Genomic DNA, 18,400 nt, shown 5'->3' with positions numbered 1-18,400 from the left:
GGGAGATACCCCTGTGAGGTCAACACAAGCGTGTTTTCCCCCGGCCCAACCAAAGACGAGCAAATCTGCCGGTCGTAGAGTGGATCTCCCTTCCGTGGGGTCTGTAAGGAAGTTTACGGGGGCTTCCTTTTTAGTTGATATCCCAGCTCGCCTTAAGATGTCCCAAAGAACGTCCCGCACCCAATCATGTCGGTATTTGAACCCATGCATCTCCTTGCAATGAACCGCATGCTCTCCGAATTTATCCAGGCAGGCCTTACGACAGATTGGACATGTTTCGTCTTCTGGGTACATTGGGACCATCAAACGGTACGTTTAACCTTGTCATAACTTTACGTTTAACCTTGTCATAACCGCCATTGAGGTGTATTTTGAAAAGATCTCGAATCTTGAATGCGAACACCAGGGGATACCACACCAACTACTAACAGATTGTCATATCAGCGATGCAACATAACAAGATAGTAGGATATGTTTCACCGATTTAAGATAGTAGGATATGTTCCACTGATTCCTTTTCTTCTTGACAAAGTGGGCACCAATTAATTTCATTTACAACCTTTATTTTAAATAATGCGTCCGAAGTAGCAATTCGACCTCTTTCCGTCTTCCATTTAAAGAGGTTGATTTTTAGGAAACCCCATTTATTCCAATGATCCAATCCATAACAAACTCCAATTGTGGGATAATGTTGCTTCAGCATTGACTTCTACATGACTTGGTAGAAAAAAATAACTTTCTTTTTTTGGAACGGCATTATAAAAGGTAATTGAAACATAGTTATTTACATAAAATTCTTAAGCATGCATACGTTATCAAGTTATTACACTATTTTAACTGAGTTAACTGAAACGTAAAATATTTTATATTTAACAAGGAAAAAAGACTTGTATACGTGATTATAACTAAAAATGTGACACTTTAATTTAAATTTAATTTTGTTTCCTTAAAACATAATCAATAGCAAATAACAATAATATGCTGAACCACACAAAAATACAAAAGAGATAATTACGAACGATAAACACAAAAGCCACATAAAACAACTAATGTTGATTGAATCGAGTCTTGACTTGTTTTTTTAGTTGTATATTTTCTAAATGGCCAGAATGTTATAGAATATTATCACTTTTTATTTATTTTTTATTAGTTTATAACAAAATTCCAAAATGATTTTTTACAAGCCATCAAACAAGTTTATTTAAGCCAATGAGTTTAGCTCAACTGGTATAGGAGAGGAAGTAGATATTTAGGCTGGAGACTACAAGGTTTCAAGTTTGAATCCGTTCTCAACTGAGTTTTATCGCAACGGGCCTTCAGGCGGTTGGTTTTTCTCGGTACAGGAGATAATAGGTTTGGGCTACCAAGCGTTGTCAACGATCACATATGTATGAGGTTGCTTTTTGTCATTGAGTTAACTCGAATAGCCATGCTTTATTCATTGGTCTTAAAAAAAGGTCCGATTAAAAATGAAAGGATATTGTATAAAAATGTCATTTAGTTATTTCATTTCTTTTATAAATCACTTAAAGTATGCATTTGGTTTCTTTATTTTCAGTCTGGTAAAAAAACCCAATAAAATGTAAAAAAAAGGGGGTTAAATACATTTTTAAACCTTTGATATATTTTACAACAAGTAAAGTAGCATAAAAAGTAATCTACAGAATTATTTTTTTTCCAAAAGTTTTATTATTGTTATGAATCCACCGACGAATTGTGCAAGTTGTATGACACCTTTTTCGCAATTGTCTAAATTATGGTCACATGAACACTCCAAGTAAAGATATAATAATTTGAGTTTGTCGGCAATTTCACATTTACGTAGTATAAATAATACTACAATGTAAATGAAATATCATCCCCAGTACACATTCTCATCTTTTCCTTTTATCCTCTTGTTTCTTTGTTCAAATATTACTTCAATAATATTGTTGTAATTAAGGCTAATATTATAACACGTTATCAGCACGAGCCGCTTATATCCTAACCAAGAAAGGTAATAGACACAAAGGTATCTACATAAGCATCATAAACACTTCTTTAATTATGTACATTAGATATATATCTATGCATATACATATACTAACTAATATACTGAGTAATAGCAATAATGTGTATAAACATTGTTATTAAAATTTGATAACTATTTTAGAAGTTAGATTTATTTACACTAACAATTCTATTCTTATTATTGTGCATACTAATTATATATTTTATAAAATAAACTGTATTTAATATCTTATTTATTATCTTACTTTAAAATAATTAATATTATATATTATATATATACACACACACAAACGGTAATGTTACCGTTATAAACGGTAATATAACCGTTGTAAAAGGTTATAAATTTTCACTATAAATAACCAATCATTAACCCCATTTCATTTACAACAAACATTCTTCTTATTAAATTTATCCAAGATAAAATTCTCAAAATGATTCACCCGGTTTTAATGTTGGTCATTATAATGCTTATACTACTTCTCATTCTAATTTTTAATCTCCCATCTGAAGATTTCGGCATTTTCTTTTTCTTTTATATGTTTATAGCTCTACCAATGTATTGTATCTCATTGTTGATTGATATATATGGATTCTAATATTTATCTTATTATTTGCTCTATTATGTTTAGCAACAAAATGTCAAATATAGCAAAACTCGAATTCCCTGCACTCAACATTTCTGGAGAAAATTATATGTCTTGGACAGCAAATGTCAAAAGACATTTAAAATCTATGGATGTGTTAGACACAATCCAAGAACACAATGATTGCTCTGACCAGGATAAAGCAAGAGCTGATGTTTTCATCCATAAACATATTGATGAATTACTACAGCATGAGTATTTTAATTATGATAACCCATATATGATATGGGAAGATTTGAAAAGCAGATTCGGTCATCTAAATGAAGTTTTACTTCCTACTTCTAGAGATGAATGGAACAGTCTTAGGTTCCAAGATTTTAAGAGGGTAAATGATTACACCTCTGCTTTATACCGAATTTGTTCAAAGCTAGAATTTTGTGGGTATCCCGTAACAGAGGAAGAAAAGTTAGAGAAAACTTTCTCCACGTTTCATGCATCAAATATAAACTTGCAAACACATTATCGTTTGCAGAATTTTAGGAGATACTCTGATCTAAATGCATTACTCCTTGTAGCAGAGAAAAATAATGAATTATTGATGAAAAATCATCAATCTCGTCCCACGGGTTCATTAGCAATACCAGAAGCACATGTTGCTCACAAAAGTTCTCATAAAAATTCTGATCATAAATGGGAACAAAGTCGAGGAAGAGGCCGTGGACGTGGACGTGATCATTTTGACAAAAGGCATTTTAATGATCGTAAGCATCCATTCAAATGGAACAATAACTCTTACGGTCGTGGTCGTGGCCGTGGTCGTGGTCGTAACCAGATAGCCAATAACTATCATGTCCCACACAATACCAATTCCAACCACCAAAATAAATGGAATGAAGCTGGTATGTCCGAAAACAATGGCACTTCTTGTTTTAGATGTGGAAGTACAAACCACTGGGCAAAGGCTTGTCGCACAGCTCCACATCTGTGTGAACTGTACCAAGCCTCTCTAAAAGGAAAAGAGAAAGAAGTGAACCATGTTGATAACTTTAATAATATCAATGCTGAGCTGAGCGTTGAAGACTTTGGGGTGGAACTTTGAAACAAAGTTGCTTGACTACTATAATTAGATGCAATTATTAAGTGTGTTCTCATTATCTTTAATTATGTAGTTTCTCTTTCATGTACTACTTGTGTTTCAATTAAATAAAGTTCTTATTAAAATATCATATGTCTTCGTTATACACTTATTTTTTTCTTAATATTTTTCAAGATTTAAAATGAAAATCACCGGAGCACAAGATCAAACAAATGAAGAAGATATATGTATAGCGGATAGTGGAGCCACGCATACTATACTTAGATCTAAAAAATATTTTTATAAACTGAAACCAACAAAAGGGATCATCAATACAATATCAGGTCCTACAAACTTGATAGAAGGAGTGGGAAAAGCTAATTTAGCATTACCAAATGGTACAAAGCTCAAAATAGAAAATGCTTTATTTTCCCCAAAATCAACAAGAAATTTATTGAGTTTCAGAAACATATATCATAATGGATATGATACTCAGTCAAGGACTGTTAGTAATGAAAAATATTTGCATATCATAAGCAAAGATCAAATATTGGAAAAATTGCCAATGCTCCATTCTGGTTTGCATTATACATATATAAATGTGCCTCAAGCACATATGGCAGTCAAAGAAAATTGTTGCGATTCTGGTATCATAAACTTATGGCATGACAGATTAGGCCATCCAGGATCCACAATGATGAAAAGGATCATTGAAAATACACATGGGCATCCACTGAAAGGTCAAAAGATCCACAAAATAGATAAAATGCCTCAATGTACATCTTGTTCTATTGGAAAATTAATTACAAGGCCTTCGCCATTAAAAGTTGATAAAGAAACACCAATGTTTCTTGAAAGAATTCAAGGTGACATATGTGGACCAATTCATCCACCTTGTGGACCATTTAGATACTTCATGGTCTTAATAGACGCATCCAGCAGATGGTCTAATATCTCTTTATTATCGACTCGTAATGTTGCTTTTGCAAAATTTCTTGCTCAAATTATCAAATTACGTGCACATTTTCCGGATTATACAATTAAAAGAGTAAGGCTTGATAATGCGGGAGAATTTACATCACATGCTTTTGATGATTATTGCATGTCTGTGGGGATTGTTGTAGAACACCCTGTTGCTCATGTACACACACAAAATGGCTTAGCCGAGTCGTTGATCAAACGCCTACAGCTAATAGCTAGACCATTAATAATGAGGACAAAACTCTCTGTTTCTATTTGGGGTCATGCAATTATGCATGCTGGATCATTAATCCGCGTGAGACCAAGTGCAAATCATAAATACTCTCCCACACAACTTGTTTCTGGAAATGAGCCAAATATCTCTCATTTTAGAATTTTTGGTTGTGCTGTGTATGTTCCTATTGCACCACCACAACGCACAAAAATGGGTCCCCAAAGAAGGTTGGGAATATATGTTGGATATGAAACATCTTCCATCATAAGATACCTTGAACCTTTAACAGGTGATGTATTTACAGCACGTTTTGCTGATTGTCATTTTAACGAGACAATGTTCCCGACATTAGGGGGAGAAATGAAAAGGCAAGAAAGAGATATATCATGGTGTGTGCCATCATTGTTACACCTAGACCCAAGATCAAAACAAAGTGAGACAGAGGTTCAAAAAATAATACATCTACAAGAAATTGCAAATCAGTTACCTGATGCATTTACTGATATAGACAGGGTCACTAAATCTCATATACCAGCTGCTAATGCTCCAGCTCGAGTTGAGATTCCAAGCAAGCAAAACCATAATAATGCACCTCATGAATCTCAAAAACGTTTAAAACATGGAAGGCCAATCGGTTCAAAGGATAAAAAATCCTCGAAAAAGAAAGGGTTCTGAGAAGGATACTGACCCTAAGGAAGGAATGATTGACAAAACCTTCCCTCAGGAAAGAATAAATGATATAACATTTCCTCAGGAAGAAATAAATGATTCCAATAAAGAATTGTCAATAAACTATGGTAAATCACATATAATGTGGGATTGAGATGAAATGGAAAATATTGATGATATATTTTCTTATTCTGTGGCAAGCGATATCATGGAAGAAAATGATGACCCTGAACCAAAATCTGTAGATGATTGTAAAAATCGACAAGATTGGAACAAATGGAAAGATGCTATGCAAGCTGAATTAAACTCACTAAACAATCGAAAGGTTTTTGGACCTATTGTCATTACACCAAAGTCAATGAAACCTGTAGGATATAAATGGGTTTTTGTGAGAAAACGAAATGAGAAAAATGAAGTTACAAGATATAAAGCAAGACTTGTAGCTCAAGGTTTTTCCCATAGGCCAGGAATTGACTATGAAGAAACGTATTCTCCTGTCATGGATGCTATTACGTTTAGATATTTAATCAGCTTAGCAGTCTCTAAAAATTTAGAGATGCGCCTTATGGATGTTGTCACAGCTTACTTGTATGGATCACTAGATAGTGACATCTATATGAAAATTCCCGAAGGATTTAAACTCCCCGATGCAATAAGCTCAAAGCCTAAGGAAATGTATTCCATCAAATTACAAAGATCCTTGTATGGACTGAAACAATCTGGAAGGATGTGGTACAATCGTTTGAGTGATTATTTGATAAGCAAAGGATACACAAATAATATTATTTGTCCATGTGTCTTCATCAAGAAGACAACATCAGGATATGTGATCATAGCTGTGTATGTTGACGATCTAAATTTAATTGGGACACAAAAAGAAATTAATGACGCAATTGCTCTTTTAAAGAAAGAATTCGAAATGAAAGATCTTGGAAAAACCAAATATTGTCTTGGTTTACAAATTGAGCATATGCATAATGGGATACTTGTGCATCAGTCAACTTATACTGAGAAACTCTTAAAACGTTTCAATATGGACAAAGCAAATCCTTTAAGCACACCGATGGTTGTTAGATCACTCAATGTTGACAATGATCCATTTCGTCCTTGGGAAGATAATGAAGAGATTCTTGGTCCCGAAGTACCATACCTCAGTGCAATTGGAGCACTTATCTATCTTACTAACTGTACAAGACCTGACATTTCTTTTGCAGTTAATTTATTGGCAAGATTCAGTTCATCCCCTACTAAAAGACATTGGAATGACATTAAACATATTTTTCGGTATTTAAAAAGAACTGTTGATTTAGGTTTATTTTATCCTAACGATTCAAAAGAAGGGTTAGTTGGTTATGCAGATGCAGGTTATTTATCTGATCCCCATAAAGCAAAATCTCAAACTGGATACGTATTTAAGAATGGAGGAACTGCGATTTCATGGCGTTCTCAGAAACAAACACTCATTGCAACATCTTCAAATCATGCTGAAGTCATTGCATTGCATGAAACTTCAAGAGAATGTGTATGGTTAAGATCTATGTCACGACACATATTGATTTCTTGTGGACTAGAGAAAGATCTAATTCCAACTCCTATCTATGAAGATAATGCAGCTTGTGTCTCGCAAATGAAGGAAGGATATATCAAAAGTGACAGAACAAAGCATATACCACCAAGATACTTTGAGTATACTCGAGACCTTATTAAAGACAATCAGGTTGAAATGAGATATGTCCAGTCCAGCAACAACTCAGCTGATCTTTTCACAAAAGCACTTCCCACAGCAACATTCAGGAAACATGTTCATGATATTGGCATGCGCCATGTACGAACAATGTAACGACCTGCAATTTGAGGGGGAGCTATATACTGCACTCTTTTTCCCTTAGCTAAAGTTTTTTCCCATTGGGTTTTCTTTTAGCAAGGTTTTTAATGAGGCAGTACTTCAAGACCCCGAAGTTTTGAAAAGGTGTCATCCAAGGGGGAGTGTTATGAATCCACCGACGAATTGTGCAAGTTGTATGACACCTTTTTCACAATTGTCTAAATTATGGTCACATGAACACTCCAAGTAAAGATATAATAATTTGAGTTTGTCGGCAATTTCACATTTACGTAGTATAAATAATACTACAATGTAAATGAAATATCATCCCCAGTACACATTCTTATCTTTTCCTTTTATCCTCTTGTTTCTTTGTTCAAATATTACTTCAATAATATTGTTGTAATTAAGGCTAATATTATAACAATTATAAAATTATAAGCGTTACCTTTGATGTCGCAATTTACCGACCAAGATTCAACAATAAAGTGTTTTCACCCTTTTTTAAAAGGAGATAAAATCATGCTGTTATTCTTAACCAAATAAGATATCAATATTCCAAAAGGTTTTCATATCCAACATAATTTGATTTAAGGGATCTTTGATACATCATAGATGCTGAATCTAATATAATATTGTGTGTTTTCTTAATTTAAAATACACCATTATATTATGGCATGAAAGTATTATGTTGCATGTGAATTTGCAACATGCGGCCCAAAGACCCTAAACATAATTTCAGTCATATCGTATCTCAATATATCATTTTATTATATATAAATTTTTATTATTAATTATTCAATATTTCGTTTATTCAAGCTCGTACAATACATGAGTTTCTAACCTACTCCTGTAATTTACTCTAAAACTATTTGATCCGAACATTCTCATTTTTTAAGCTTTGAAATGCATTTATATAACTAAGAGATGATTATGTTAGGTTGTTCACTATGGAGGGGGCTTTAAAGCCCCTCCATAGTATCATATCACCGCCACATCATCGCCATGTAGGTTTGTTGTCTCTCCATAACGCCAAACTGTGGTTTAATGTCTCTTTACCATGTTATATATATTTATATATGTATGCATGTGTTTGTGAGAGAGGGAGAGAGAGAGGGCCCACATATTCACCCCATAGCACCGGTCTTAGTGAGGCCGCCACTTATACGCCCCTAAGTTAGCGCCCCTCGGTGGTGTTCAAACCCAAAGCCGCCCCATGAGCGCCCCCCAACCACGCCCATAGCAAACCGCCTTAGAGGCATGTTTAATTCAAACCATACATGAATCTTTTAGATGTTATTGTATAAACACTCGATACTAAGTTATAACAAAAACAACCATTATGTGTATCTACATTTGTATAAAAAAAAACCCATTTCTATGATTAGGTATTGTTTGATGTTCATGAACATAGTAAAAATCTTCGTCGGTTAAAAGATCAAACGGTATTGCATTCATAGTCAAACTATTAACCGTTGACCAAACAACTAATGCATCAACTCGTGTTCCATGATCCATCAACAACTTGTAGGTCCATCCTTTGTCATCTTACTATTCTAAGTTCGTATACGTTTGTACAAACATGAGTTCTAAGACTGGTATCTAATTCTCACCAAGTGAAAAGATTATATCATAAATAACCTTCACTAAGACATCGTTAGTAACTTAGGATATCCATAGTGGGGCGAATTTGAGGGACGATATGCGCAATTTTTTTTGGTGAACGTCGCCCAATGGGCTACAAAAGGGACGACATTTTTTTGGTGGGGGGGAGGCGAGGAATATTTGTCGCCTTTCATCCTTTACTTTTATTATTGTTATATTCAAATGTGTGATATATATATATATATAAGTTACAACACCACTACACCCCGTAAACACAAAACTCACTTTTTACTGACTGGGCGTCACATGACACAAAACATCTCATTTTGTAGTTCATTCACTACACATAGCCTTAGTATTTTGTTCTAACATCTCATTTTGTAGCCCCTTCACTACACATAGCCTTAGTATTTTGTTCTAGAACTATTTTTCAAATGACGTGTTTAACTTTGCCCATAAAGTTTTACACAAAACAAGGATCTCAAATATATTAAAATATTTTTTTAAAATAGAAATAGCAAAGAAGATTTCAACTCAATGTACATCTATCAAAACATGGTGTTGTGTACCATTTCCATTCCAGTTGAAACCATCAAAAAGTAAAAATTTCATTTTAGTATTTCCTGCCGGTGAAAAAAAGTACACTTTTAATTGAAAATTGTATTTTTCTAGCTGTCTAATTTTATTTTTGTTTTAAAAAGTATGGCCGGCCATGCAAGTATGCAACTTCAATCATAAAGAACCAAGATGATGATTAACAGTTTCTATGCCATATAAAACAAATTAAGAATCATAAATCCAAAAAACAAACAAAATAAAAAAAAAGTAAACTTTGAATTCTGTATACTTGGTAATAACTGTCGTATGGTACATCCCAGACACTTTAACTACATGTTTTACGCATTTTATAACCGTTACAAATTAGTGTTAGATGCATAATCAAAACAAATCTTACCTTTGTCACAGAAATAATCTCATAATCCTCAATACACACGCTTCCCGAGCCCTTTTTGTTCTCCCCAAAACCAGCTTTAACGCGTAACAATAAATACTGTTGCGACTTACCATCTACTATCTCACAGCTTCCGGTGCAGAGTTGCAGTAAGGCGTATGTAAGCACACCAATTTTGTACACATGAGACAGACAGTGGCAAACCCGACTCCCGCCAAGACACCCGTCGTGCTTTTCCGTGTATCCAATCGCATTGCCCTTCTAAGCATGCTCCAAAAACACGGTATTAAACCGCCGCACGTAAACACCATCAAATAATCCAAACCGCTATAATCAATCCCAGCAAGAATGGCTGCAATAGCCGAAACAGGACCCACGATCCCGATCAACCCGGACCCCGCTAACGACCCGTACCAACTGTCGGTCGCTCCAAATATACAGCTGGCAACAGCAGCACCACGGGTGAGTCCGTGAAGAGAAACGGGCAGGACCATGTGTCGACCAAACCCGTAAGCTTTTGGTGCAGCCACGCCTAGCGCAAGCCCTTCGGCTAGTGCGTGTAGGGCCACGGCTAGACATGAGAGTATTGACTGGAGGGTGAGTGCGCTTATAGAAAAGGCAGTTGGGTTAGGTAAGGTGTTCGTTGATGTTATTTTCTGGGTGGCAAGTTTGGTGGCGGTGGAAGTCGAGATGTGGGTGAATGTGGACCCCGTTGCCAGAAGGGCGGTGAGCGTGAGGAATGAAATTTTGGATGAGAAAAGTAATTGAAGTGGCCGCCATGCACCAAGTACAAATGCAATACCGGATGCAACACCGGTGAGAAGCGCGTGTTGTAGATGGAACGCGAGTGCAAAAGCAACTAGAATGTTGCCACCTAGTAATGGGCCGAGACCGAAAAGTAATGACACCAGGAACCCTGAAGCGCCTTCTGAACTACATCCAATGAAAAATAGTCAAAAAGGCAATAGCCAAAAAGTTAATTAATACAGTGATAATCCAGAATTTTTTTAAAAAGAAAATGACTCGAGAGTTTATTGTATGCATTAAATACACTATGGCAGCTTTCCACCCGCTTGTTTCCTTCTTAGTTAGTTTTACTAGTTTCAACTGTTTTGACCCGTAAAACATAAAATATAACCCGATAAAATAAAAAGATGGATGGACATGAAAAAACAGAGACAGGATTGCATCAATGGCTATCCAAACACCTTTTAGAAAGCAAAATATTGCATGCTGAAAATTGTGCAGCTTTTTTTTCCAAGAAAAGTGGGCCATTCGTCCAAGAACACCTCCAACTTAACGCATCGTTTTCTAGTAACTGACTAACATTTATTAGATCAAACTTAACTGACTAATGTTGAACAGATTAATCCAGCAAGAAGAGCTATCCTGGTATAGCTTTTATAATTAACTTCCATATAGTAATTAGTAAGGCAAAGAACACTAAAAAATTAGCATACCATGCATGCAACATATACACATTATGAAATTACATGTTAGGACCCAAAAGTGTATGCAACGTTTTAAATTAACTTACTTGTAATTGAGACCAAAATTCTGAAACATGGCACCGAAAGCTTGCATAGTGGCGACTGAAATTGTAGCTGCAGATGCAACGTGAGACGGCGATGCTTCCTATAGAACCATAAGAAACTGTTACAACAGTCCAGAATATAAAGTTCGTTTTTCTCTATTAAAAGTAAAAATGAACTCCGAAGACAGAGACAAAGTTGTATTCCAATTTATTGGTTGTACTAAATTGAATTGTGAATTACCAAAAGTAAGAAGTTTCATCAACTGAGGTGGACAAAAGTAGAGTAGTAGACCATCAATACATTTTGTAATGTTTAAAAGACAGCCCTTTACAAAAGTGAAGTCCAAGTGTGTTAAAGTCGATTACTGTATCATTGCTTTAAAAAAAATGATGATCTTTCATAAGGCGTGGTACCTTAAAAGCATCTGGAAGAACCTCAGCAACAACCATCCAGATCATACACCCTGCTGCAAAGCCCGTACAGAATGGCAGCAGTTTGTTAAAGGCATCAGCACATATAAAAGAGGGTACTGCTACAATGGGCTGCCAGAATATGGACAATATAAGATACCCTAAAAATAAATTAATGTTCTTCTTACATCCTTAAAAACAGATAACAATGCAAAATAATACCTGGGGCAAAGATGTAATTACACTCCATAACATAGCATTTTGTGGAGAAACTCCTCTGGATGCAAGCACCATACTAACAGCTAAACCTTCAGGTATGTTATGAACAGCGATGGCTAAAGTTACCAAAAGGCCCTGAGAAAGACCTTTTGAGCCAGCAAAAGACACCCCAACTCCAGAACCTTCCCCAAATGAATGAAGTGTCATGATTCCAATTACAAGAATAACCTTGTTTGCATCTGCTCCTTTATGTCCAACATACTGACTTCACCATAATGCTCAAGAAACTAAAAAGATTAAAAAAGCAAGCTTATGTCAATCATGATACCCGACTCCGGAGCAAAACCTTCGCAAGCAAAAGTAAGCCGATGATTAAATTACCTTTTTACATAGCAAAATAAAAATGCCACCTGCCAAAATGCCCGTAACAACCCAACTACCACTACCATGATCCCGTCCTTCTTGTATCAAATCAAAACTTGCAGCCAACATAACTCCTGCAGCCATCCCGTTACATATCCCAGCCCACTGAGCATCAAGTTCCACAAAAAAGAACGGTAATGCACCTAAACCAGTAGCAGCCGCCATTGCTAAAGTAAACAAAGCAACAGTAGTAACTGAAACCCTACTGGTCCCACTGCTTTTCCCAACAGGTTCATCGCTTGTGACACCAGACCTAAAAGATTCCCCTAAATTGTTGCCATCTATCACACTTTCTACCGTCTCCTTCAATGGAGCGGTTATTAACCTCTGTGAGGTACTGTTTTCTGAACCCGATGTACCAGAACTATATTGCACTAGTAATAACAAGATTAACAAGATTTGTTTGAATCCCGAACCCATTTCAACCGTGCCCTATTCAGCTGTAATATAAACACAAATCCGCATCAGCTGTTTAGGACACTTGCATTTGTATCCTCCTGCAATTCAACATAGGTTAGCATGATTATAATATTAAGCAATAATTGTAAACATATGAAGATAAATTTGGGGATTCTATACTCTGCACTAGGCGCACCACGTTCTTAAACATAGTCAAAACAGTCAAAACAGTACCAATGCTCATAATCATAAAATTAAAACAAACAGATTCATCAATTTCAGAAGTTATAGGATGATAATGATAACCCTTTTGTAAAAATCTGAATTGAACCTAGCTGATGCACTATGATGTACTATACAATTCCAAAATTCATCTTACAGAGCAGCTACATATGTAATCTAGGGCACAAATTCAATCATAAACAACAATTTTTAAGCAGCATGCTATAATTTTAATTGTGCCCTACATCGCAAGCTTCAAGTTTTGGAATGTAAACACAAATCTGCATCAGTTGTTTAAAACACTTGCATTAGTGTCTGCCTGCAATTCAAAATATGTTTGTATGATTCTGATATGTAGCAATGAATCAATGATTGTACATAAAAGGGAATAAACTTGGGGCTTTCCACTCTAAATTAGGCGCACGTAGTCAAAAACAGCATAAATGCACTTAAAGCATAAAATTAAAACACACAATTTCATCAATTTTAGAGGTTATGAGGTGAAAATCATAACCTTTTTGTAAAAATCTGAACTTAACCTAGCTGATGCATCATAAAGTTGTTAAACATAGTCAAAATCAGCATAAATGCTCTTTAAACATAAAATTAAAACAAACAATTTTAAAAAATATATATAAAATTCTGAATTTATCCTAGCCGATGCATGATGATGCACTACACAATTCCTAAATTCATCTCACAGAGCAGCTAAGTCAGTAATCTAGGACATAAACTCGATCACAAACACCATTTCTTAACCAGAATTCGACAACTTCAGTTAGATCAGCAATCAACAACAAACTAGAGCTAAAAATGAAACAACCATTTCGAATTCAATAACGGATAAATTCCGAGATTCTATAATCTAAATTAGGCATCATTACAAGACAGACAGTCAAAAACAGCATAAAATGAACACTAACAATTACATTAATTTTGATAACCTGTATTTGAACAATCTAAATATAACCTAGCTGATGCACGATGATGCCATGCACTACATACACAGTTCCTAAATTCACCTTACAGAGCAGCTAAGTATACAATCTAGGGCACAAAGTCAATTCTTAATCAAAATTCCACAATTCCAGTTAGATCAGCAATTGACAACAAATTAGGGGTAGAAATGAAACAATTATTTGGAATTGAATAAGCGATTGGTGTATTGAATTGAAACGGAAGCTGATGAAGGAATGAAAACCCAAATAAATTTAAGGAGTGATTGATTGATTGATGAAACCTACCTGTTAATCGGAGAAATGGGCCGTCATAATAATATTATTACGGCTTCAGAGATCCCGAATAAGAAGAAGATACAGAGAGAGATTAATATTAATATTATGTATTATAGATAGAAGAGGAGACTTTAACAATGAAGCCAACCCACGGATAACGGGAGACAAAAACCACGTTTGTGATTGACGGATTCCGTGGGTGGGTGGATAAACCAAACCCAAACCCAAACCCAAACCCAAACCCAAACCCAACCCATCCATTGTTTTCATTTTCTCATCTTACGTTTTTCCTCCCTACTCTTTTATTATGTTTACATAACTTGCTTGTGTTTTTTAGGGATGTAACGATGTTGTATACGAACACCACCCTTGTTGTGTTTATACATATGCTTATACGACTCCTATAGGTCTATATAACCCGACATATGTATGAAATGTTTAGGCTTGTAGCTCGAAACACTCATGTTGTTTGTAGGTTGTTTAATTAGTAGGAACACAATATATACTTTTAAAAAGGGGTGTGTTTTTTGTTTATAAGTTATGTGTTTTTATTTTTATAATTATGCGGGATGTTATTTCTTAAATTCTGTGTTTTAAATTGAAATTTGTTAAAAATGTGATCTTACTGAAGAAAAAAAACACCAAAAAATACAACAACAACGACAACAACAAAAAGTGTCTATATGTCTCATACATGCCTATACGAGATATATGAACAATGTTTGACGATATCTGACAAAAGATATCCCTATACGATCAGTATAGACCTATGTAAGTTGTATATGTGACACATGATGTTCGGATATATTGTCTGGTGTGTTTTGGGAAAATTGAGGATTGCATGAAGGTAAGAAAAATTAAAGTTTCACTGTCATTAAATAATAAAGGAATTATAGTTAAAGGAGTTAAAACACTTAAATAATTGAAAATTGTTCGGCTAAACCAAGAGCATCATTCATTGAAATCATACATTATGTGAAGAGGTAGGTCCCAGCAGAGCCCAGTTGGACCCGCAAGACTCACCTTAAACAGGGACGTCTGCGCAGAGACCAACTGGATCCGCAGGACCAACCATGCTCAGAGACGTGACGTCCTTACGCGCAGTATGCAAGCTGGTCCCGCAGGAAATGCCTCCCATGGTGAAGGACTCCGCCTGTTCCCGCAGCCTCGGATACAAGCCATGAGGGAAGGCCACCCGCGCAGCATGGCTACACGCACTAGGTACTTAGCTCTCGATCATTCAGTGTCACCTGAAGGAATGAGCAAAGCCGGGAGCAATCCCGCACAGAGGCGGGAGGGGGAATACTCCCGCCCAAATAAGCCAGTCTGTATACTGAATGACCTTTTACTGTACCTGACGAGGTATGGGCGAAAGATCTGATCAGGGATACGACAGCTCACTGATACAGTATGGCGAGCAGCATGCTCCTGTACTGTATCACTATTAAGCCGCTGCCTACTCACCAACTACTGTCATACCACGTGCGTAGCCGGCAGTTGGTGGAAAGGGAATAGTATACAGCAGGCCTGGTCGCTATCAGCCGCTGCCTACCCACCAACTACCAGCAGGGCACGTGCGTAGGCTACTGTTGATGAACAGGAACACTGTTGCAGCCGGCCATACCTCCTTGGAAACCTACATCCGGCTATAAATACCCCAAATGGTATGATCATCTAAACACAACATATCTTACTACATTATCATCATATTATACCTGATATCTGCTCTAGCAATCTCTTAATATACTTTTATATTTAAAGAGCAATCTAGTCTGATTCTCACGCCGGAGGGTGGTCACAAGGAGGAACCCCCCCCCCCCCTTCTCAGTGACGAGCTCACGGTGTCTGTTTTGCAGGTTATCAGAAGAACCATCTTCCAAGGGTCTAACCCCTCGTGGGAAACATCTCTCCAACCCCCAGGTTACCAGTAATCTGCCCGGGGTCCGGTTAGTGTTTCTTCATTGGCGCCATCCGTGCATAAAGCTAGAACTTTATTTTTCTCCAGTTTTTTCAAACATCTACAAAGATGGTTAGAGAAATTCCGGTAACCATAACCCCTGCTACTAGGGGGAATACCGGCAACACAGTTTTTACGAACACTACCCCGGCTACCGAAGCCGGGGCAAGTGAAGTAAATTTTACGAACACTACCCCACTTACCAAAGCTGGGGCAAGTGCAGTAAATGATCGCCTACTGGGATCCACTGATACCCAGGTTGAGAAACGAAGACTCCCCCGCCAAACTCTCGATGAAGTTAAGGCATGGGCGGAGGCACGACAAAAGGAATTCCAGGCTGAGTTGGACGAACGCTTGCGTTCCGTGCAACAGGCCGACGAATTCGAATACTGGGAGGATGACTCGGAGGAATCCGACTCCGACGCGAACCCTCGCCATAGGGCAAAAGGGAAGCATAAGGAAACGGAATCCCAACCGAAAAGGCATTTTGGACAAGCCTTCAAACCAAAAAGCACAGGTGGAAGTCCACGAGACTTCTCTAAAACGTTCAGACCAAACGTTGCAAATGCAGGAACGTCCAAATTTGCAAGGGACATTGCTGAAGCAATCGCCCCAAAGAGTGCCAAACAAATGCCCAACATAGGCACATATGACGGTATATCTGATCCAGACGATCATTTGAACAGGTTCATAGCAGGGGCAACCGTCAGCAATTGGACGGAACCCACGTGGTGTTACATGTTCCAAATGACGCTGGTTGGGGCTGCTAGAGCATGGTTCGATCGTCTACCGGTCAACCACATCTACGACTGGGCAGACTTCCAACAAAAGTTTAGCCAACACTTCAGCCAGCAACGGAAGTATACCGAGGAGCAATGGACAATCCTCAAATGCATACGAGAGGAAGACGAATCTCTGCCAAACTTCATCACTCGCTTCAACTCAAAGAAGCTAAGTTTGGGCAATATCAGTGAAGATCTTGTTCGCGCTGCCTTCATCCAGGGCGCACATGACCCAGAGCTCATCCGCACCCTAACGGGTAAAGATGGCATGCCATCCACATGGGATGGCATCATGACAGCAGCAAAACGCTATGCGGAAACAGAGAAACAACTGGGTAGAGATCTCCCACAGAGCACAAACCTCTACACCCAGAGGACGAGAGAAGACAACGTCCTCACCGCCCGATTAAATAAAAAACGAAAGCTAGGCATCTGGCAGTCAAGGGTAAACTTTGACACCTCATCCGGCTTGCAAAATCGGTTGGGCGGAAGGGATAATGTACAGTCGCACCGGAACTCCAGATGGACGCCACTCACCAAAAGCGTCACTGAGATATTCGCCACTGAAGGGCTCCCATGGCCAAAACCGCCAATAATCCGACATCGTCACGATGCAGATCGGAGCAAATACTGTGACTTTCACAAGACAAAGGGCCACAACACTGAAGAATGCATAGATGTAAAAGATATGGTCGAAGCATTTGTCAGAGATGGGACGCTCGCGCACCTCGTGGCGTAATAAAGGCTGAGCAGGCGGGTGCGTATAGAACCCCAGCTGGGGAAAACACGAATCAATTCCAGCTTCAAAATCGAGACTACATGCTGCGTAAAGAACGAGATCCCGAACCAGGTGCGTATCGGCTCGATGGCACTCCCATCCCAACAAGGAAGGGAGCTCATTTACACAGTTTGCATGTAAATCAATTCCAATTTGTAAAGAAAAGGCCAAGAGCCACTTCTAATGGAAATGATTCTCTTAAGAATATCGAAGCTGATGATTTTACATTTAATACTTTTCTGGACACTAATATGCCGGTTTTCACCGCATAATTACGTGAAGTCATTGCATGGGAAGGCGGTCCTACCCGCACGAACCCAATAACGTGACAAACCTTCACGCAGGTCAGTTGAAGGGGAAAAAGTTCAGCACCCAAAAATGAAAGTGCCGGTCTATCCGCATGAATCATTAACGAAACTGAATAATAACCTATCAACAACCGCGCGTCGAACGGTTAAAACTATCCAACACTGGTGACGGCATTCACATTACGTGAAGTCGTTGCGTGGGAAGGCGGTCTTACCC

General features: G+C 37.5%; 1 pseudogene across 1 annotated transcript; it reads right to left on the bottom strand.

Annotated features, from left to right (window-relative positions):
* Positions 1-9,778: 9,778 nt before the first annotated feature.
* LOC143610451 (putative zinc transporter At3g08650) lies at positions 9,779-14,547 on the bottom strand (annotated as a pseudogene). The gene is made up of 6 exons (XR_013149589.1): positions 14,368-14,547; positions 12,461-12,999; positions 12,083-12,366; positions 11,864-11,992; positions 11,453-11,550; positions 9,779-10,848 (listed from the first exon to the last, which is right to left on the bottom strand). The product of XR_013149589.1 is annotated as a putative zinc transporter At3g08650 (transcript).
* Positions 14,548-18,400: the final 3,853 nt, after the last annotated feature.

The sequence above is a fragment of the Bidens hawaiensis genome, unplaced genomic scaffold (genome assembly GCF_021521415.1).
Source record: "Bidens hawaiensis isolate Kalapana, Puna unplaced genomic scaffold, B.hawaiensis_p1.1 tig00026342_1, whole genome shotgun sequence".
Taxonomy (NCBI): domain Eukaryota; kingdom Viridiplantae; phylum Streptophyta; class Magnoliopsida; order Asterales; family Asteraceae; genus Bidens; species Bidens hawaiensis.
The sequence above is the reverse complement of the archived record's forward strand: the minus strand, read 5'-3'. Positions and strand labels throughout refer to the sequence as shown.